The sequence below is a fragment of the Podarcis vaucheri genome, assembly GCF_965113315.1.
Source record: "Podarcis vaucheri genome assembly, chromosome: Z".
Classification (NCBI taxonomy): domain Eukaryota; kingdom Metazoa; phylum Chordata; class Lepidosauria; order Squamata; family Lacertidae; genus Podarcis; species Podarcis vaucheri.
In genome coordinates, this window is record NC_138758.1 from 51,361,500 (window position 1) to 51,384,625 (window position 23,126).

The following is a 23,126-nucleotide window of genomic DNA, read 5'->3' on the forward strand; positions in this document are numbered from 1 at the left end:
CTTTTCCTAACAGTGTTTCCAGGATTGCCAGGTTCCGTATTATCAGTGTAATTATAATTACAACAATAATAGATTAAAAACTAGATGCCTTGAATTTTGCAAGGAGTTGTCATTTACTCAGGGAGCCCGTTGTCAGACCAACATTTGGGCACAATTGTGAGCACATTTTGAATTCTTTGGGCTTGCAATGCAGGATGCATTGTTAACCAGATGCTTTCCATTTCTGCAACAAACAAAAAAATGTTTCCACAAGTTTTGATCATTATGGAGGGAACAGGGATTTGTAAACAATCTTTACTGCTCAATTACTGCTCCCCTCTGACAGAGTTAAGGCTTGTGGGGCAGAGAATAATTTTATGATGTATACATCATATACTTAAAAAAACAAACCCACCCTAGCTCCCTCACAGGCAAAGTTTGTTTTGCTAATAAATTGGTTAATTGGCAGGTTCAATTGTTAGCAGATGCAGAATTTTCACTAAACTATACTTGCTTTCAACAAAGTATTTAAGATGTACAGTCAGGGTACTTAAAAAAGAAAGAAAGAAAGCTAACTGATGGAAGCTGCTATTAAATTTTCCATGTGGATGCAAGCTTGATCACAGTCCTTCAATTGTGCCTTTGGACTTGAGAGGGAGCCTTTGCACAGGGCGGGGAAGAGGGAGATCAAGACATGAAGTAACTTATCCAGAAGATGGCAGAATATTAGACTCACAATCATCAGTTATGAAATAGATTAGCCTTCAATATATATATTTTTACATATTTTATTCATTTGCTTTTCTGATAACATTCCAAAGCATAAACAAAAACAATACAACAAAGAAAAGTATTTCCTTTCAAAGATTTTAAATAATCAACAAAAAATCAGAAAACATTCCTTGACTTCCTATCCTCTCTTTCCATGGTTCCTTTTAACCCCTTTTTTCTTTGTGTTTTCTTAGTTCACCCCATCTATCGCCACCACTTTTATATACTTTATTTATTTCTTACTCTGCTGAAAAATTTACCATCCTGCTAGGTAAATTGTTTGCTTATAACGCTTTTCCATATATTCTGTAAATAGTATCCAGTCTTCTTTATATCTTTCATTGTTTTGGCTACTTATTCTAGTGCTCATCCCTGGAGTTGCCTTCAAGATATTTTAACTCAAATCTTCCACTCTACTCTTACAGCTTCCAAAGAAAAAATTAAAAGATTGCTAAATATATGTGTTGTACTGTAGCACTTTCGGTTAACAGTCTGCAGAGAGTAGCATGAGCGAGCTGGTTTCAGAAAAGCATATGGACTATTGACGGTCCAGTGAAAGTGAAGTATACCCAATCCTACTGAATTCAAAGGGTTCCAGTGGTGTCCAAACTTTTTTCAAAGAGGGCCAGATTTGATGAACTTGTTGAGCTTTTTTTAGGGTTGGAATTGTTGAGGTTTTTTGGGATTTTACCTCAGGAAATAAGCTGCCACAGAGGCCAGCGGGCCGGATTAGGCCCCCTGAGACGGACTTTGAACATGCCTGGTTTAGGCACACCCAACTTACACACAGTGTGAGTTGTGTGAGTCTACTGTGTGAACCCCCTTTGTCCCTCCTTTGAAGTGAACGGAGAAGCCAACTTTGCATTTGTGCACTGATGGACACATAGGAATACACACAGAACTCCAGAATAGGGGATCTTTGCAATACCTCTACTTTTATGATATGGGACTTCCTCCTATTTCATAGTAACACATTCATGTGCTACAAAGCATATTCTTCTTCCCAATATTCAGGTAGGGGTTTCTTTTGTAGCTGCCCTACACGGGCAGTAAGAAGGGCTCTTGTAAATCAGACTAAATGTTTTGACTAGTCCAGCATTCTAAACTCACAGTGGTCAACCAACTGCCTCTAGGAAGCCCTCCTACTCAACATCCTTCATGCTGGAGATGCCAGAGGGTGCACCCTGAGTTTCTGGGTGAAAAGCAGGCGCTCTGTCATTCAACAATGGACACTTCCTTTCCCTGCCACTCCCCACTCAATCCAGCACAACCTACCACACAAAGGTCAGTGTGCATCTTGCTCTCCTACTCTTCTTTTGGTCACCAAGAACCAGAACCAATGCAACCTCAATAAAGAATTGGATGTCCTCTTCAAATACTTGGTCTGTACACATCAGAGCTGCTTGGCAACCTTCAGTCCATGCAAGCCATGTAGAAGAACAGAAGCCTAAGACCCTGTTCCACAGGACTCCCTTACCTTGAAAATACAACGTAAGTCAGCTTCCAAAGAACAATAATTTTAAAAAACCAATCAAAAGAAAAAACTAAAGCTAGCAAGAAGTACATACAGAACTAAGCTAGGCAGTCAAGACTGAACAAGAAAACAAGAGGAGACTGAGAGGAGATACGATAGCCATCTTCAAATATCTCAAGGGCTGTCACATGGAAGAGCAAACTTGCTTTCTCCTGTTCTGGACTCGAATCAATGGCTTCAAGTTATAAAGAAAGGAGATTCAGACTCAACATCAGGAAAAGCTTTCTGAGAGTAAGGGTTGTTTGACAGTGGAACGGTGTCCCTCGGGAGGTAGTGGACTCTCCTTTCTCGGAGGTTTTTAAGCAGGGGCTGGGTGGCCACCTGCCCAGGATACTTTAGCTGAGATTCCTGTCTTGCAGGGCGCTGGACTAGATGGCCCTTGTGGACCCTTCCAGCTGCATGATTCTATGATTATATTCCTAACCCTTATGCTTTTCAAAGGCTTCAGGTAGGTAATATTAGAACAGATTGCTTGTTTTCCTCTTCCCAGCCCTTTTTTTCTTTTGTGGCATGTGGACAAGGATTGTGCTATTTTTTATTAATTGTGAGCCATCCTGAGGCGTTCATGGCTGAAGAGCAAGATGTAGATACTGGGGGAAAGCAACCAGCAAACATACCCTTTACTTTAACATTGGTCTTATTAAAGGGAAAGGGAGCTTGTTGTGTTACCCCTCCTAACTCCTGAATATCTTACAGAATTTTTATTTATTGGATTTATATCCCCTACCCCCCTCTTCCTTCAGGAAGCCCAAGATATGATTCCCACAACCACATTTTATCCCCACAACAATTCTGTGAGCTAGGTCAGGCTGAAAGAGAACGACAGGGCTAATGTCAACACCCTCATATTTTCATATTTTCTGGTTAAGTGGGGTTTAGAACCTGGGGGACTCAAATCCTACTCTGATACGCTCAGCACCACACTGTGCTGCCTCTTGGATCTTGGCCCAGCTCCTAAACCCCTCAAACCGAGGCTTTTACAAACCCAGGAAGAGAGTGGGAAAACTGCTCCTCTCTTCAGAGAGACAGTGTGATGCAGGAGCCAGAGTGCTGGACTAGGGGCCTGGGGGAAAAGGGTTCAAATCGCTACTCAGCTCACTGGGCCGGTCACTCTCAGCCTGACCTTCCGCACAGGATTGTTTTGAAGACAAAATGGGTAGAGAAGAATGTAAGCCACTTTGAGCTCCCTGGAGGGAAGGAGGGATATAAATGTGCAAAATAACACAAGCGGGGAAAAACATTTTCCCATTGAAAACCAGGATGATTTGGTACCACCAGCCGGTTTAGGTGAAGTTAATAATTCTAAGGTTAACCTATGAACGGTGGCCCTCAAAAGCATGATGATGCAAGGAGCGCAATGTTACGAGGAGCTAGCAAATCAAAATTCAATGAGAGTGTCTCTAAGTAAAACTCTGGGCATTCAACATGTGTGTCTGCATGCAAAAACCCAGGGTTCAATGAAAAAGGTGTTCTAATGAAGGTTTGTGTTTAAAACTGATTCATTAATTCTAGACACAAGGTAGCTTCAATGATGCATGGATAAAAGATGATAAGCAGAGCCCCGGTGAATCCTTCTGGGAAGCCCACAAGCAAGCCCACAAGTTTAAATATATTTTAAGTATACTGAATATTCAGAGGGCATTTTAAAAATAACAGTACAGTGGTATGACAGCTTGGATCTCCACAGCAAAGGACCTCATCAAACCAATGCCCAAGTTTTTAATCAGGGCTCTTTCTCTATAACGTTCTCCTGCCTGGTGGCTTCCTGGTGTTCTGCACTGCATGAGTGTGCTGGCAAGGCTTAGGGGAACCCGAGTCCAAAATATCTGGAAGGTACCAGACTAGGGAAAGCTGATCTTCATGAAAGGATATGCTTGCATCTGTGAACTTCTATTTTGTTGTTTAGTCGTGTCCGACTCTTCGTGACCCCCTGGACCAGAGCACGCCAGGCACTCCTGTCTTCCACTGCCTCCCGCAGTTTGGTCAGACTCATGCTGGTGGCTTCAAGAACACTGTCCCACCATCTCGTCTTCTGTTGTCCCCTTCTCCTTGTGCCCTCCATCTTTCCCAACATCTTTTCCAGGGAGTCTTCTCTTCTCATGAGGTGGCCAAAGTCTTGGAGCCTCAGCTTCAGGATCTGTCCTTCCAGTGAGCACTCAGGGCTGATTTCCCTAAGAATGGAGAGGTTTCATCTTCTTGCATTCCATGGGACTCTCAAGAGTCTCCTCCAGCACCAGAATTCAAAAGCATCAATTATTCTATATATAAATTTAAATCTCTGTTTAGACCAAGGATGGGAACCCTGTGGCCCTTCAGTTGTTGCTGGATTCTTAACTTTCATCAGCCTCAGTCAGCATTGCCATTGGTCAAGGGTGAAGGGAGCTGTACTCCAGCAAGGTCTGGAGAACTGCAGGTTTTCCATCCCTGATGACCAACTCCACGTGATGCTTAAACAATGGTTTGGAAAGCCATTAAAACCAGGATATATTTCTTGACTGTTTTTTCTTCTTCCAGGAGAGAAGTGCAGACAAATGTTTCTGATGTGCCACAAAGTTTTAAATATCGTATTTTTTGCTCTATAGGACTCACTTTTTCCCTCCTAAAAAGTAATGGGAAATGTGTGTGCATCTTATGGAGCGAATGCAGGCTGCGCAGCTATCACAGAAGCCAGGACATCAAGAGGGATTGCTCCTTTCACTGTGCAGTGATCCCTCTTGCTGTTCTGGCTACTGAGATTCAGAATATTTTTTTTCTTGTTTTCGTCCTCCAAAAGCTAGGTGCGTCTTGTGGTCTGGTGCATCTTATAGAGCGAAAAATACGGTATATCTAAGCTTCATACCACATATATGAATAACTGGGAAAATTTTAAAAAAGGGAGGGGAATTACGGCATTTAGAAATTACCATGGAAAAGCCATAATGAGATCTTTCCAAAATGTGGGGTTTGCACCAATAAAGCATTTACAGATTACTTAAGAAGGCTGCCTACATTTTAAAACAATTTGTGTCTCCCATTAGAAGCTTTGTTTTCTTGTGCTGTAAAACATGAATTAGCTCACTGCCCCAGTGGGAATACAAAAATGTCCCTTCAGTTTCATTCTTTTCTTAGGTGGGTAGTTGGGGAGAGAGAATACTTCCTGCATTATAAAAATATGCTGGTTATATAAGCTGGCAGAGGCAAGATCTGGTGGCTGAATTTTGAAATTCAGACCGGCTTCTGTTCTCCTTTTAAACAATCTATTTCTAGTTTTAAATAACGGAATACTAGCAACCGCTCAGTTATGTGGCCAGTGTTTTGCCTATTCACTTTGTCCACATGCTGAGTTCCAGTTTTGCATTATACAGTGGTACCTGTGGATACGCACACCTCTGGTTGCATATCCTTCAGGTTACACACGCGGCAAACCTGGAAGTATTTTTCCAGGTTTCACCCTGCACGCATGCGCAGAAGCGCTCTACCGCGCCGCACACATGCGCAGAACAGGCACCTCCAGTTGCACATTCCTTAGGATCCGACCGGAGCTCTGGAACGGATCCTGTGCACAACTGGAGGTACCACTGCATATGCAACAAAATCCTATGCAAGCTTACTAAGAAAAAAATTTCAGCTTACTTACTTTCCCTGACCCTGCTGTCTTGTGTGTGTCTTTTAGAGTTTATCTACAGGTTTTAAAAGGGTTTACAGCTTACCCTGAACATTCAAAAAAGGATGAAAATTAGATCAGGCTAGTTTGTGCGTGGTATTTCACCTCAAACTGGACTTTTGTTCCTTCATATAACACATTCTGGAGACAGGACGACTACAAAACAGCATTAAACTGCTTATATAAACTCCTTTTGGAGTAATAGATCTAGTGTGTTCATGACCTAGTGCCTTCCACTATTTATCACATATCCAACTGAGCTTTAATTTGCCAAATGCAGTTAATATATTTGTTAATGCAGACCATTGTTAATGCCCAGCGGTAGGGAAACATCCTTAACAAAGACCTTAAAGCAGAAATTTGTGGGGGTTTTAATCGCATTCTGCAATTTCATGCCATTTAAGACACTACCTGCCCTTCCCTGCAGCCTCAGTGTTAATCCCAAACTGGAACCTGATTTAATTTTCCAGATGACAGGGTGGGAATCCGCTGCATGTTTGTGACTGCTCTTTTCTGTGACCATTTCCGTGTCACTTGGATACCAAAATTCAGCAAATCGAAAGAGATGTTTTGGTGCAACCTTCAACCACAAGGCCAGAGTTTCAACAATGTGGCTTATGCTTAAGATCATCCATACCGGAAAAATTGCATCTCTCCAGCTGGAATTTGGAGGCTCTGTGCTGCTGCTCACCTTTCAAAGGCTCCTCTCCCTGCACCAAGGTGCAACACGCCAGTAAAATAACACGATTGCTGATATTCGTAAGTCTTTAGAAAATTGAAACTACCATCTGAATTCGCTGAGAACTATAAAAACTGTGACCACTTGGCTATTTACAGCTGTTCATAGTTCGATTTTCATTATGCATATGTCTTTTTAAAAACTTATTGTCACCCACCCCGGGCCTTTGGGACGGGTCTGGCTGTGTAAAAGGGGGGGGGTCATCTGAGTATACAAGAGAACATCATTTGCCAAGCCATTCCGGCTTCCTCCACATCATCACAGGTTAACCCTGCGCTCAGTATTTCCTCCCTTTCCAAAACACAGAACTGAGCAGGGAAACTCGAATCCTTACAACTCTACGCAAAAATTATGGGAACATGCTACGAACTCTAGCACTTGCTGAAACAAAATGAAACGCTACTTTCTTCCCAACCGTTTAGCACAGTTGCAGGCTGCAAGCCTCCGTACGGCCTATCACAACAACAGGGGCAAAAAGGGGGAGGGGTAATTGCAAGTAAGAGAAAGTGAAATAAAATATGTCTGCTGGAATTAATGGGATAATTATTTACTTTTCTTATGTTTTATTTGGCATGGTAAGAACTGGATCTTCAAGAAAGAGCTACAGTACATGTGCTTTATAACTCACTGCTGAAGCGCATTTTAGAGTATCCCCGTATTGTGAAAGGAAACTCTGGCCCTGTTCTTCCTTGCGCATGTACTTAATTGATGCAAACACAAGCCTCTGAATCAGCAGGATGCAGGACAAGGAAAAGCACAATCCACCTTCGACCGGCTGACCAAGCCTCCATTCATGGGAAAGATTACTACTCCACGGGAACAACGAATCCTACCCTTCAGACACAATCGGCATGTCTCCGGCTATTTATGCATGAAGAGTAGACACTGACCTATTGTCTTCACTTGCGAGAGCTCTGCTCTGAAACTAGTACAGTCATCAATTAAGGGAATCCACAAATACTAAATGCATCAGCTGTTGTATAATAAACTATTGTCAATGAAAGCAAGCAAAAGTGCGCCTACATGTGGGTTGGGGTTTATTTCTACAATTACCTCCTCCTACACCCCACCAATGCTTAAAAATGAGACTTTGCTGCCAGAAGCATACAAATAACTTGGAAAACGCTTTTATGCCACCACCATAATTAACCTACAAACAGACTCAAAGTGTACAGCTGACATCCAGTAGAAAGGGGGTTCACCCAAGGAGCAGCGCTCGTGCCTTTTCATCCTGCCCTCCCACCACGGGGCTCAGAGAGGTGTAGAACGCTGCTCTCCAATCTCTCCTCTACCTGACAAAATGTTATCTCACCCTGACAGAGAAAGCTTTCATTTAGGACATTTTGCTCTAGCAAGAGAAAGAAGCAGAAATGTGACAACACAAAAAGGAAAATGTGGTATCAGAAAAGGAGGAGAGAGATGGAAAAAATAACAGGTGACATTTTGGGTGGGTGACAGCCGTGACCTGCTTTCGTCATATTACAAACTGGCCCCTGAAACTGCTTATTATACGTGCCAGAGCCTATCTCTGAAAGCTTTCAAACGTCATTGCCTACATGTTTTGCTGTGGTGTCCATTAGGCTTTAAAGAGATGAGGCATGGACAGATTCACAAAGAAGTCATCTAACAATATTACCCACAATATCTAAATGGGAAATCCACACTAAGAGGCCATATGCAGCAGGGTGCTGGCAACAAACCACAGGGAATTGCTGCTGCCTTCATGCCCTGCTTAGGCTGGGCTTCACAAGGTCATCTGGCTGGCCAGTGCTGGAAACCAAATGCTGGAAGAGATGGGACGCTTGGTCAGATGAGTAAGACTCTTATATTTGATCTTTTTGAACCCAGTATGTCCTTGACAGGGGAAATCCAGCTCAGTCCAGCTCAGTGTGAAACCCAATCCTATATGTGACTGTCCCTACAAACCACTGTTTAGTGTGTGCTGCTTACTAATGCAGTACTGTGGTCTGCAATGCAGTGTTGACACTGCAAGCACGAAGTAACAATTGCTTCTCTTTGTGTGCCAGCTATGGCTCAGTGCAGCCTTGCAACTAGAAAATAAGCAGGCCATAGCGCTGGGAACATTTAGAGAGCTGACACAGGCAAAAATAGCTGGAGCCTTGCCACTGGAAAAATAAACCAAACTTTTTATTCTGCTCAAATGATCCTTCAACTCAAAAGGAAGCCCATACAAGTTATACATCAGGGATAGGCACCTGTGGCCTCCCAAATGCTGTTGGACTCCATCAGCTACAGCCAGCATTGGAAGATTTGGCTTCCAGGAGGAAACAACTTTTTTGGGGGGGGGGAGAGACCGTCAGCATTGCAGCCTTTGGCAAAAAGTGCATGGATGTAAGATCTGAATCTTCACGAAGCTCACTTGTTGCCCTGCCAGGTTTGAGATCCCAAAACTTGACCTCTGAAATCTAAAACACTAAGTCTTGCAATCAAAACCCAGAATCTGCCAAGAGCAGGTACCTTGAGGAAGTCAGTTCAGTTGTTAGAGAATGAGACTCTTAATCTCAGGGTCAAGGGTCTGAGCCCCACACTTGTGGTCCCTTCCAGCTCTACAAGTCTATTATTAATCTAAGCCATATATATTTTAACAATTCACCTAGCAAACATAGGTGACCAGGAATTCTGTACTAGCCACAAGGTTTGTTCCTCCATGACCAGCACAGGAGCAGGACACCATTCATACCACAGCCTCCAGTCCAATGGGCACTAGCCCATTGCCACCATCAACCATGTATCTGATGTTGACAGAACCAAGAGAAACACTCACCTGAGGTTCTTAACACCTGGGAGATACAGACTTTCAGGTAGCCTGTGTCCAAGTCCTATTGCAAGCCACCATCACCGGTAGCTTAGTGTTTACCCGCAAGCTAGTTATAAAATTATTCTCCCTCCTCAGCAAAATGGACCATAATGATGAAAGTACAAGTTGCTTTCCCCAATGTTCTCATTCCAGAAGTCTCCTTTCTACTCCTTCTGCAACATCAGCAATTTCACAAATGGTTGCCCAGTCAGCATCCTCAGGTAAACAACTTCATCCCAAAAATACTCAATAGCTTTATTTGTGGGCAAGGTGACACGTGAAGATCGGGGGGGGGGGGAATTGACCAAGCTCTTGCAAGACCAGTATATTATTCTGGAATACCTCTGTCAAGAAATGCACACTGGCAGGAAGCTTTTAAATTACTAAAACCATCATACGATCTGCCCAGCAGACATCCTTTGATCAAATGTCAAACTCCAGCTCTTCAGATGTTTGGGACTACAATTCCCATGATCCCTAGCTAATAGGACCAGTGGTCAGGGATGATGGGAATTGTAATCCCAAACATCTGGAGGGCCAGAGTTTGCCTATGACTGGTGTATCAGCTGTAAAATATGTGAAGTTCTATAGAAAATTGGGAGTAGTAAAATATTTGCTTTGCTGACATAGTGCAAGCAATATGAAAGTGTAATAGGAGATCTACCTGGTATCTTCACTGTATGTAACGAGCTGAGATTAGAAGCACCTGCTGTAAGGAAGAGGTCTTACCTGTAATCCCAGCTCGTTACAGTACCTGTACAAAAGACACCTGTCAACAGAAGTAATCAATCAAGCAGATTCCAAAATAGCCACCATGACCAAGACCAAAGAGCTGTCCAAGGATGCCAGGGACAAGATTGTAGACCTGCACAAGGCTGGACTGGGCTACAAGACTATTGCCAAGCAGCTTGGTGAAAAGGTGACCACAGTCGGTGCAATAATTCGCAAATGGAAGAAACACAAAATAACTTTCAACCTCTCTCGGTCTGGGGCTCCATGCAAGATCTCAACTTGTGGAGTTGCAATGATCATGAGAACAGTGATGAAGCAGCCCAGAACTACACGGAGGGAACTTGTCAATGATCTCAGGACAGCTGGGACCATAGTCACCATGAAAATAGTTGGTAACACACTACGCCATGAAAGACTGAGATCTTGCAGAGCCTGCAAGGTCCCCTTGCTGAAGACAGGACACGTACAGGTCCATCTGCAATTTGCCAATGTACATCTGAATGACCCAGAGGAGAACTGGGTGAAAGTGGTGTGGCCAGATAAGACCAAAGTCGAGCTCTTTGGCATCAACTCAACTTGCCGTGTTTGGCCTACAACCCCAAGAACACTACCTCCACTGTCAAACACGGAGGGGGACATATTATGCTTTGGAGGTATTTTTCTGCTAAGGGGACAAGACACTTTCACCGCATCGAAGGGACGATGGATGGGACCATGTATCATCAAATCTTGGGTGAGCACCTTCTTCCCTCAGCCAGGGCATTGAAAATGGGTCGAGGACGGGTATTCCAGCATGACAATGACCCAAAACACATTGGCAAGGCAACAAAGGAGTGGCTCAAGAAGAAACACATTAAGGTCCTGGAGTGGCCTAGCCATTTGTCCCAGAGGAGTGGGACAAAATGCCTCCTGAGATGTGTGCAAACCTGGTGGCCACCTACAAGAAATGTCTGACCTTTGTAATTGCCAACAAGGGTTTTGCCACCAAGTACTAAGTCATCTTTTGCAAAGGGATCAAATACTTATTTCACTCATTATAATACACATCACAATCTCTGACTTTTGTCTTCAGGGTTTCTGGGGGTTTTTCCTGTTGTTATTCTGTCTCTCACAGCTACAATAAACCTACCATTAAAATTATGGACTAGTCATTTCTTCATCAGAAGGCAAATGGGGAAATTTAGCAGGGGATCAAATACTTTCCCCCCTCACTTATTACTTCAATAGGATGGGCTAAACCTGCTATGAAACTGAACACCCTCCCATGGATCTATAGAGGGGGGGCGGAGTATAAAGCATGTAAAAGCTACTCATATTGTAGCTGCAGTCTTCAAGATAAAGCAAGAAGAAAAGAATGCAAATAATAAATTGTGATGCTGAAGCTCTGTAGTAGAACTTATTGGGATGCAGCAACAGTTTACCAAGGGGAAAAAACAAAAGAAGTTGTGCAGGAAACCAAAAGTTCCTTAAAAAGGAATCAAAGTGAGAGAGAAATACTGAACAAGGGCTAGAAAGTTACAAGATTGGCTAAAGTTGGATCTTTAATTGTTATAAAAGTGCCAGAAGTTCCCTTTACACTTAATCCCTGATCCCATAATATATTTCCCGTAAAAATTCCCTGATCCCATAAAATGTCACTTCAAATAAATCTAACATTTGCAACATCAGTTTTGTTTTGTGGTGTTTTTTCTTCTTCTTAATCCTGAGGCAAAAGGAACAATACCAAATAAGCCATCATGCAGATGGTCAAGAGAATCACTACTGAATATCATATACAGTCATACCTCATGTTATGTTTGCTTCAGATTGCACATTTTCAGGTTGCGTCCCGCGGCGACCCAGAAGTACTGGAAAGGGTTACTTCCGGGTTTCGCCGCTCACGCATGTGCAGACACGCAAAATGACGTCACGCACATTCACACACATGTGCAGAAGCGGCGAATTGTGACCCACGCGTGCACAGATGCACAGACACGGGTTGCTTTCTTTTCAGGTTGCGAACGGGCCTCCGGAACAGATCCCATTCGCAACCAGAGGTACCACTGTACAGTCAAACCTCGGTTGTCGAACGTAATCCGTTCCAGGAGTCCATTCGACTCCTGAAACTGTTCGAAAACCAGGGTGCAGCTTCCAATTGGCTGCAGGAGCTTCCTGCACTCAAGCAGAAGCCGCGTCAGAAGTTCAGCTTTTGAAAAAACGTTCGAAAACTGGGTTTTCGGCATTTGGGAGCCAAAGCATTCCAAAACAGAGCTGTTCAGGAACCAATGTTTGACTGTATAAGCAGTTATTTCTTAGACTTAGTTATTTCTTATGATTGTTGAGAATGATAACCTTCAAAATATCCAACCACCTTGTGGAATTCAGACTTCCCAGCAAACTGATCTGTACCTTCCAGACAAATGTGTGAACTCCCAAATGTTCCAACACAGTTTTCAGCTTTTAAGAAAAGGATTCTGAATATATCAAAAAAGTAGAGAGACAGTAAGTTTAGAAATGCCTACTTAAATCCAAATTTTATGCAGATTATTTTTAAAACACAGATTAACGCAGAAACAGATTTATGGAACAACTGATTTATGGATGGACAAATGCAAACACAAGAAACATAGACTGCCTTCCACATCAGCAGACTAACTGATCTTAGCGCAACTTCTTTACTCACTCCGAGTCTTACAAATACGCATACCCATCTGTCACGTCAATAGCTGGCAAAAAGAATCTACTAAATTTTATTCATGCCAACAAGAGACCTTGGCTACCTCATTAAGCCCTTTATAGAATCAAGAAAGGAGGAGGTATAGCAATACCTAACCTAAAATGGTATAAAGACTCCACTCACTTACACAATATCCTTTTGATTTTACAAGGCTCAGACCAGGTCCCTTGGTTAAAAATGGATGATGATAGAGGTCAAGACTTGATGTGATCTCTTCCTTTTCAGAAAAATGAACAAGAAGACACTAGAAGACATTAAGCCCTTACTAAAATCAGATTTGACCATATGAAAGGAATGGAGACTGAAACTTTTACCTTTTGATTCCCCTTTAGTCTCAATAGCTCAACACTCTTCCTTTCGCACAGCAGCCAAATAAGGCTCATTTGTTAGGTAGGATTATATAAACTCAGAGACTTCTTCTAATCTACACTAATCAAAAGACTCCTACAGCTCCAGAAATGAATTTTATATTGGGAGATATACCATGTGGCTGGTTAGAGATACACCAGATTATACATTTTCTAAATCAGCCAAATAAAAGGACTCAAGCATTATTCAGCTTAAATGGTTTTGAGCAACTACTCAACACAACCAGCCTACCCATCCTCTCACTTCATCAAGACTGAAACAGGGAAAAGATTTTGGAGAATTAGAGGAACCGCTATGGGAACAAATTTGGAATAAACTAACATTTGGATCTGTCTCAATTATAAATTAAGAAAATGCTTTGAAGATAGCACATCACTGGTACATGTGCCTGGCCATATTATATGGAATTAATCGTAACACATCCAAACTTTGCTGGTGGGAAAGCAATTTACCTGGCTCTGGAGTACACATGTGGTGGTTTTGTCCAAAAATTATTTCCTTTTGCAAAAAAAAGTTTATCAAACAATGAAGCAAAAGAAGGGATAATCACTAGAACTAAACCAAAATCGGCCCTACTATCTTATTTTACTCCTCCAATAGATAACATAACCAATAAAGACCTCATCCTCCATTTATTAACTGTAGCTAGACTGGTGATAGCAAAAAAAAAATAAAAAATTTAAATGCAAATCTTTTTAAAGCCTGGATTCTGCGAGTATGTGACATTGGGCATATTATGGGCAAATTAACCGTTCCATAAATAAAATTTTAGTTGTGGGAGGGAAGACCCACACGTCCTAGATGACATGGTATCATTTTACAGTGGTGCCTCGCAAGACGAAATTAATCCGTTCCGCGAGTCTCTTCGTCTAGCGGTTTTTTCGTCTTGTGAAGCAACCCTATTAGCGGCTTAGCAGATTAGAGCTATTAGCGGTTTAGCGGCTATTAAAGGCTTAGAGGCTTAGCGGCTAAAAGGCTATTAGCGGCTTAGAAAAAGGGGCAAAAAAGCGAAAAAAATCGCAAGACTCACAAGACTTTTTCGTTTTGCGAAGCAAGCCCATAGGGAAATTCGTCTTGCGAAGCGCATCGAAAAACGGAAAACCCTTTCGTCTAGCGGGTTTTTCGTCTTGCGAGGCATTCGTCTTGCGGGGCACCACTGTATTGACTTTGTTAAGACAATTGAGCATGATTTTCACCCTTGATCAACTCACAGAACCTTATGGAGACACACTTTCATTTGACTGCCTTTCTTGGAACATCTAAAACTACAATCAGAAGCCACTATTTTTCCTCCCTTTTCTGTACAACTACTGAGTTCTATTTTGTATGGGTATGTTTTGTTACTTGAAATTAAAAATCAATTTAAAAGAAAAAAGAAAGTCTGAGACTCCAGAATAATTAATTTGGACAAATATCCTTCCCAAATCCAAAAGGTTATTCAACAGATTTTCACAGAACTCTACGCAGCCAGGATAAGAGAAGAAAATGTTCCACAACACAGAATACAGGCCTGAGAGATAACTTTCAGTTTTGGAGTACTTCCTGCTCAAAAGTGCCAAACTGATATCTCAGAGGCGACAGAAATGTTTAGAAAAATGTCTGCCTGGAAGAAGCGGGTGGTGGAAAATAACCAGCACATCAAACACCTAGCCATTTTTGCTGTTCCGAAATGTTGTTGCAATTGGGCTAAGGTAAGAAGTTGGGAAAAGGCAACCTCATCCTGACCCCACAGAGTGTCAGGCGTTGTGTTGAAACAGAAAGTATGGTCCCACCCACCTCAAAACTTATCCTTATGCAATTGCCCCATATTCACTACATCAAAGGTAATTTCCAGTTGCTCCAAGGTTGAACTATAGCAGCTACATTAAACCTTTGCCGACCTTGTGCCCTCCGGATATTTTGAACTGGCTGGGGCTGGTGGAAGGTGGGCTGGACGGGCCACTGACCTGGTCCAATAGGCTCTCATTATGTTCAAAGGCTGAGCTACACAGTGTAAAGCATCCCTCATAAAAAGGAGTTTTAAAGGCCCCCATTCCTACACACAAGGTGTCCAGAAATCATGGAACAAATTGTGGACTCCACGGTTAATTGCGCCGAATATTCTGCAGCTGTTGAACTGCAGTCATGCAAAGGTCATCATATGCAAGGAAGCTGAGCTTGGAACTCAAGACGATCTGCTATATACCAAACCAGTGGCTAATATAGCAACTTTTAAGGGAGAAGAGTAATACGTTCGAATTCTTTATATCCTGCTTTTTCAAGGTTCAGTACATGGGCTCTTCTCTCAAAACTAATCTATTTCAGCATATCCTGCAGAAGGCAGCATCCATAAAAATGAATGGCTATGCTAGGGAGCGTGCAAAAATATGAACAATGAAAAACTTATTAGTGCTTTTGTACTTCTAAGAGCCAATTTATATCAGGAATAAGGTGAAGCTCCTCGGCAGCGCAGGGTTAGCAGTCTTAGAAGTGTCTCGCTCTCCACACCTTTCCACTAATGAATAGGTGCTCTTTCTGAAAGCGCATTAGGCATACAGAATTATTATTATTTCTAAAGGCAGTATTTGTTTGTATTAGAAACTGTGTGGGCACGTGGAATCTTCCTACAGGAGCTTGCCTTTGTTATTCCCTGAAATAGGTTTGATCTTCAGAAGTAGTACCGTCATAATATTTCTGTACTGCACACCTCTAAGAACAGGCTTCATGGCTGTTCCTTTTCTCTCTTTTTTGATGGGAGACTGCACTTGCTATCAATGCATCCCATATAACTGATCCAGGAGAACTGGAAAAGGTCCCCCTCAAAGCAGAAGACAATTGGAAAGGGGAAAGAATGGGAGCTTTCAAGAATATCTGCGCCCTTCCAACACGTCAACAAGCATATGGTAAAGGGCAGTTCGTGGCTTGCCTGGATTTGCAGAAAGAACCTGGAAAAATCCTTTGGCAAAGGCTTTCAGGAGGCTAAGTAGTAGACTCAGGGTAAGAAAGGAGAGCCTTTTCATGGATCAGCAACCAGTGAAAAGATACGGAAACAAAGGGGAGGAATAAATGCCCAATTTTCTCAATGGAGAGAGGAAAAGCAGCAGGGCACCCCCAGATCTGCACTGGCCCCTGTGTGTCCTTTGAGAGACTCATTAATGATCCTGGAAAGGGAGTGAGCTCTGAAGGGGCCAAATTGGCAGAAACACAACCAAGTTTCAAACACAAAGCAGGCTGATGGATGTTAAGATGAGATATTCCTAAACCAGGCAGTTGGAATAACAGATACAGAGGTGCAGATAAATATTTTTTCATTTATTTCAAAACACCTCAGCATGGAAGAGAGAAAAGATATCCTTTGGGATCCAATACAGTGGTGCCCCGCAAGATGAATGCCTCGCAAGACGAAAAACTCGCTAGACGAAAGGGTTTTGCGGTTTTTGATGCGCTTCGCAAGACGAATTTCCCTATGGGCTTGCTTCGCAAAACGAAAACATCTTGCAAGTTTGTTTCCTTTTTCTTAACACCGTTAATACAGTTGCGACTTGACTTCGAGGAGCAACTCATAGACCGCGGTGTGGTAGCCTTTTTTGATGATTTTTGGTGATTTTTGAAGCTTTTCCAAAACTTTTCCGACACCGTGCTTCGCAAGACGAAAAAACCACAAGAGGAAAAAACTCACGGAACGAATTAATTTCGTCCTGCGAGGTACCACTGTACATCGGTTTATCGGTTTCTGCTCCCAAAGAAAGTCTCAGAGCTGTTGCAACTGCACAAAACAGAGCTCAGCAGAAACAGGAAAAACCCTAATATCCCAGAAGAAATCTATCATGCCTTTACGCTTTGTAGACTGAGAACGCAAGCGCCTGCTGGATGAGGCCAATGGCTCATCTAGTCCAGCTTCCTGTTCTTCCAGGAGCCAACTAGATGCCTATGGGAAACATGAAGGTAGACCTGGGACACAACAGCACTCTGCCCACAGGTGCCGTATTTTTCGCCCCATAGAGCGCACCGCCCCATAGGACGCACCTAGTTTTTTTTGGGGGGGGGAATAAAGAAAAAATTTATTTTCCCCCCCCCAGGCACGGGGCTGGCGCGGGGGAAGCCCGAGCTTCCCCCAATCCCAGCCCTGAGAACAGCCTGCTATCTGTTAGCCTAGGGAGGCCAGCGGTAAGTCGCGCCGGTCTCCCCAGGCTTTGGGATGCAGGCAGCTCTGCGCAGCCATTGGGAGGCGGGCGCAACTTCGCGCCCCGCTCTGGATGGCTGCGCAGAGCTGCACTCGCCCCGGGACTGCAGGCAGCTCTGCGCATCCATCGGGAGGCAGGCACGAAGTGGCGCCGTGGCGCCGGTCTCCCGAGGGTTGCGCAGAGCGTCCTGAAGCGAAAGCCTGCACACACATTTCCCCTTCATTTTTGGAGGGGGAAAAGTGTGTCCTATAGGGCAAAAAATACGGTAATTCCCAGAAACCAATATTCAGAGACATATAGGCTTTGTGTTTGTCACTAAATCCCAAAAACAGATACAAAACCCCAGACTAGATCTTAGCACAAAGGGAGAGAAGCACTATTTCATGTCCAAACCTGGCACTTGCCTGTTGATGTTTTGATCTGCATTCTTATCCCACCCCCTGCACCATGTATAAACTGGTCCACTCTTCCTCCCAATGCCTTTCATGCAGTGCTATTTTTCTCAAAAACAAGGTGCCAGAACTCACCGTGAATGCCTCCCTTGTTCTCTTATAATGGCAATGGTGTGCACCTGAGAGATGCTGGAACTGAGTTCCTGTGAGTTCTGGCTGGGGGGGGGGGAGTCCTACTTTCATGGCTATCCTTTGTCCCAATCTCCCATATTACCATCTGCTGTTCTCCAGTAAACCCAGCAATGCCACCTATTGCTGTTGTTTAGTCGTGTCCGACTCTTCGTGACCCCCTGGACCAGAGCACACCAGGCACTCCTGTCTTCCACTGCCTCCCGCAGTTGGGTCAGACTCATGCTGGTAGCTTCGAGAACACTGTCCCACCATCTCGTCCTCCGTCGTCCCCTTCTCCTTGTGCCCTCCATCTTTCCCAACATCAGGGTCTTTTCCAGGGAGTCTTCTCTTCTCATGAGGTGGCCAAAGTATTGGAGCCTCAGCTTCACGATCTGTCCTTCCAGTGAGCACTCAGGGCTAAACTGCCCCCCTATACTGACTGCTTATTCTCCTTCCCTGGTCCAATTTGTCTAGCTGGAACCTTCACAGACCCTCCCTTCCTTGGTATCGAAGTATTCCACAAGAACCCAGATTTTACATTCATTCATTGTATTCCTACACTATTGCTATAAAAGAGGCATGTTCAACTTCCGTTAGGTTGCGATCTACTATCCAATATCAAAAACTGGCAGTGATCTACCATACTCTCTTCAACTTAAACAAGGGTCGGCAAACTTTTCCACCAACGGGCCGGATCATCAGTGCGCAGGAGTGCACACACACACCCACCGCTCTTTCCCTGCTGGCTTTTGGAGCCATGGCAGGGGAGGCGTCTGCGGCTTCCTACTGGCTGCAGGAGCTTCCAGCAACCAATAGGAAGCCATGGCTGCGTCCTGGAAGTCAGTCCCTGCGCGAAGCTAAACCGGCGTGCTGTGCCGGTTTAGCTCCGCGCAGGGACTGACCAAGCAGGCGGCAAGGGCCGGGGGCTGGTGTAATGACCCCCTTGGGCCGTATCCGGCCCACGGACCATAGTTTGTCAACCGCTGAACTTAAATATACAGTGGTACCTCGGATTACATACGCTTCAGGTTACATACGCTTCAGGTTACAGACTCTGCTAACCCAGAAATAGTGCTTCAGGTTACGAACTTTGCTTCAGGATGAGAACAGAAACTGTGCTCCAGCGGCGCAGCAGCAGCAGCGGGAGACCACATTAGTTAAAGTGGTGCTTCAGGTTAAGAACAGTTTCAGGTTAAGAACGGACCTCCGGAACGAATTAAGTACTTAACCCAAGGTACCACTGTATTTTACTTGGCTGGGGGAACCCAGCCAGATGGGCAGGGTATAAATAACAAATTATGATGATGATAAAAATAATAACAAATAATTACCCCCACACCAGCCCCCTCCTGCTGCAGCCGGTGCAGAGCCCATGTACCTTGTCAAGCACCCTCCACCTCCCTGCCCTGAGGCTCGGCTTGCAGGGGCTGACTGGGCGCCTCCGCAGCGCTGCAGCCCGTGTGGAGCCCATGCGCCTCGACTCTGCCTCCCTGCCCGGAAGCTGCGGCTTGCAGGGAGTGGAGGCAGGCGACTCGCGCCTTTCCAGGCCAGCCTGCTGACTGGACATCGGGCAAAGCCAGCGGCCAGAGTGGGGTGGTTGAGGCAGCTGCAAGGTGGAGGCGGCTTGCTGCAGCAGCCGTGAGCAAGTCTGGCTAAGCATTGCCTCAACCACCCATGCCGCCTGCGGAGGGCACCCGGGGGCCATGGGAGAGGGCGGCAGGTGGAGGCGTACCAAGGCCTTGGTCATGATCAACGAAAATCCATCACACAATCGACACGTTGAACATGTCTGCTATAAAACAATGCTAGCTTCTGAAGGTCTGACATTAACTCACAGGAACTGTTTCTTTTTTTTCTCTTTTCTTTTTTTAGCTTAGACCAGGGGTGCTGAACTGGCAGCTGTGGGCACCACTGCACCCTCACACACCACTTTTGCATCCATCACTTTGATTTTTATATGGGGAAGCTTGCCTTTTGGGGCTGGGGGATGTCTGTTTTGGGGGACATTTTACCTCTTTTTAGTTTTGGGGGAGGAGTTACCTCTTTACTGTTTTATTTTAGGGGAGGGGTTATGTATTTTGCCTGTTTGGGAGGGGGGCATCACAATTTTTCTTCTGTGAAATTGATATTTAGTGATATTCGAAACAGCTTCCTGTCCAATATGTCCAACAACATTTCTCTCTGCCTATTTAATGATGTTCAAGGAATCAGGCTGTACAACAGCCCACTACAAACTTTTCCCGTCTACCAAGGATTTACGGCACCTACAGCAAACACAGCAAGCCCACTCCTACACCGTCTTATCAGGGGTTTTTATTGCCCAGCAGTGCTTGAAGTGTCTGGCCTGGCACTGGCGGAGGAAGAGGGGGGTGGGGGGAGCACACCGCCCCCGGCAGAGTGATTCCAGTAGGGTTCCATCCCAGCTGCCCCCCCCCCGCGCTGGGCGCTCCGCCCCCACAGGCCACACCCCTACGGGCGATGCACCATGCCCCCAGAACGCACACCATGCCCCTTTGGGTGGCACGCCCAGCCCCTGGGTAGCATGCCAGCCCTGCCCCTGCCTGCTCTCCACCCCCCAGTGCCGGAGCATGATGCTCCACCACTGTGGCCTGGTCTATGCCTGACCAGCTCCCTGCTGCTGCTGCAAGAGTGTACATTCCAACCTCCTAGTTTTAACACTCACACTTGTGGCAATATATAGAATTCACCTACAGCATTTATTCTCCCACCTCACCACTACTTATTTATTTACTTAGTACATTTATATTCCACTTTTCTTCATCATCAGTCTTAAAGCATCATGTGCATTGCTCCAAGACACTGACAAGACCAAGACCCGCTTATCCTCAGTAAGGTGGCTGACTCTTCTGCGGTCTGTCCCTGATGGTTGGCTGGTTGCTGCCTGCCATCACCTCTGCAACAAGTGAGCTCTGGGGAAAGGCCTTATCTTAGGGCAACTGGGACTGTGGTCCTCCTGACTCATTCCCCTTCCAGTCCTACCATTCCCAAGTTTGAGACCAGTAGTGAGTCCTGCCACAATCCCCATTTGCCCAATGGCCTATGCAGTTGGCCATACGATGCAGCTGTGAATCCTTATGCATAGGTTCCCTCAAATTACATGCGCATACACCTCAGTTCTGCCTTCTGGAATCAAGGTGAGGGCCTCAAAACACATGTAATCCCATACTAAATGGAAACAGGAAAACTACAAAGAGTTTTAGATTCTGGCAAGAACAACATGCATCCTACCAACCGGCTATTTCCCCCACTTTGTTGAGCTCCTTCTCCGAAGGTAAACTGAGCAAAAGTTATAAAGATCCTTCCAACTCCATGGGAAATGCTGAACACCTGCTTGGATGCATGTTCTTGCTTCCCAATCAATCTTTAATGGCATTGATCAAATTCAAGAAATGCCTTTCACCTCTGAGAAATGATTGTGGGGAGGGGAGTTGCAGAAGCTCAAAGAAAGACAACGAAGAGGAAGGAGATCTGTTCATAAGTGGGCTTTTGTAATCAAATCCGACAGCTCCGTTCAGGGCACATTTATACTGCTAGTATTACACCGTCAACATAGCCATCCAACACATGCTGGATATGTTTGCCATCTTGCACACAGCCAATAGAATTGACAGATTTTGAGGGGGGGGGGACGGAAGCAGCTTGAATGGGGCAATTTAGAAGTAGTACCAGCCAAGAAATATCATGAATAGAATGCAGATTAGGAAGATGCTATTCAAATCCAAGTCCCACCCATTGTGAGTCATGGGCAATTTATGCTATACGTAAAAATCAGCCCAGATTTGAACTTCTCATTTATTCTATTTCAGGAAGCCCTAGTACAGATAGTAAATAATTTAGAGTACAAGCATTTTGAGAACACTGCAAGCACAGAGAAGTGCAGCTCCATGACTTTTTCAGAACAGGACTATTGATGTCATCTGCCAGTACATCCAGGGTATGTCATCCAGGGTAACTGATGGACACTCCCAGTTCTACCAACTGAATGAGATGACAATGAAGCTTTCAAGATTGTGTGGGACACTTTAGCACAGGGTAACCCAGAGAATCTTAAAAAGCAGAGACATCACCTTGCCAACAAAGGTCCGTATAGTTTAAGCTATGGTTTTCCCAGTAGTGATGTATGGAAGTGAGAGCTGGACCATAAAGAAGGCTAATCGCCGAAGAATTGATGCTTTTGAATTATGGTGCTGGAGGAGACTCTTGAGAGTCCGATGGACTGCAAGAAGATCAAACCAATCCATTCTTAAGGAAATCAGCCCTGAGTGCTCACTGGAAGGACAGATCCTGAAGCGCCAAGACTTTGGCCCCCTCATGAGAAGAGAAGACTCCCTGGAAAAGACCCTGATGTTGGGAAAGATGGAGGGCACAAGGAGAGGGGGATGACAGAGGACAAGATGGTTGGATAGTGTTCTTGAAGCTACCAGCCTGAGTTTGACCAAACTGCGGGAGGCAGTGGAAGACAGGAGTGCCTGGCGTGCTCTGGTCCAGGGGGTCACGAAGAGGCGGACACAACTAAACAACTAAACAACAACAACCCAGAGAATGGGGAAAGCAAAATAAAAAATTAGGCTGGATAGTGCTCTTTTCATGATTCGGACTTCATGCTAACAGTTTTGGTGGTAATCCTGCTCTGAAAGATTGTTTATATTTCTAACTAAAAGCTAAAGGGACTACATTTCAGTGGCTGAAGATATTTAAAGGATCAGTTCACACCTTTCCGATCAGAATGAAGCACCTGTGAGTTCAATAGAGCTTACCTCCATGAAACTATGCAAAAGATTGCAGCCAGGCATTGATTGCACTTTATACATGACAAGGATGAAGACTATATGACTAGCTACATCTCTGACAATCATGGACCCTTAGTTCTCAAGGTAGGAATCCTGAACTCATCTGGAGAAAATTAAACACAAATGGCCTTGTTTTGTTTAAGACCCAATGGAAGAGGCTGTGACTGGCCCAAGGTCCACCAGTGAGCTTCATAGAATGGTACGACGGAGTAGGGATTTGAACCCAGGTCCTACTCCAACACTCTAACTACTACACCACACTGGCTTCCTAGTGTCCTTCTGCTATGG

General features: G+C 44.5%; 1 protein-coding gene across 4 annotated transcripts in view; it reads right to left on the reverse strand.

Moving 5' to 3' along the window:
• DENND1A (DENN domain containing 1A) overlaps positions 1-23,126 on the reverse strand; it is a 268,662-nt gene that overhangs the window by 204,629 nt on the left and 40,907 nt on the right. The gene's annotated exons all lie outside the window — the stretch shown is intronic.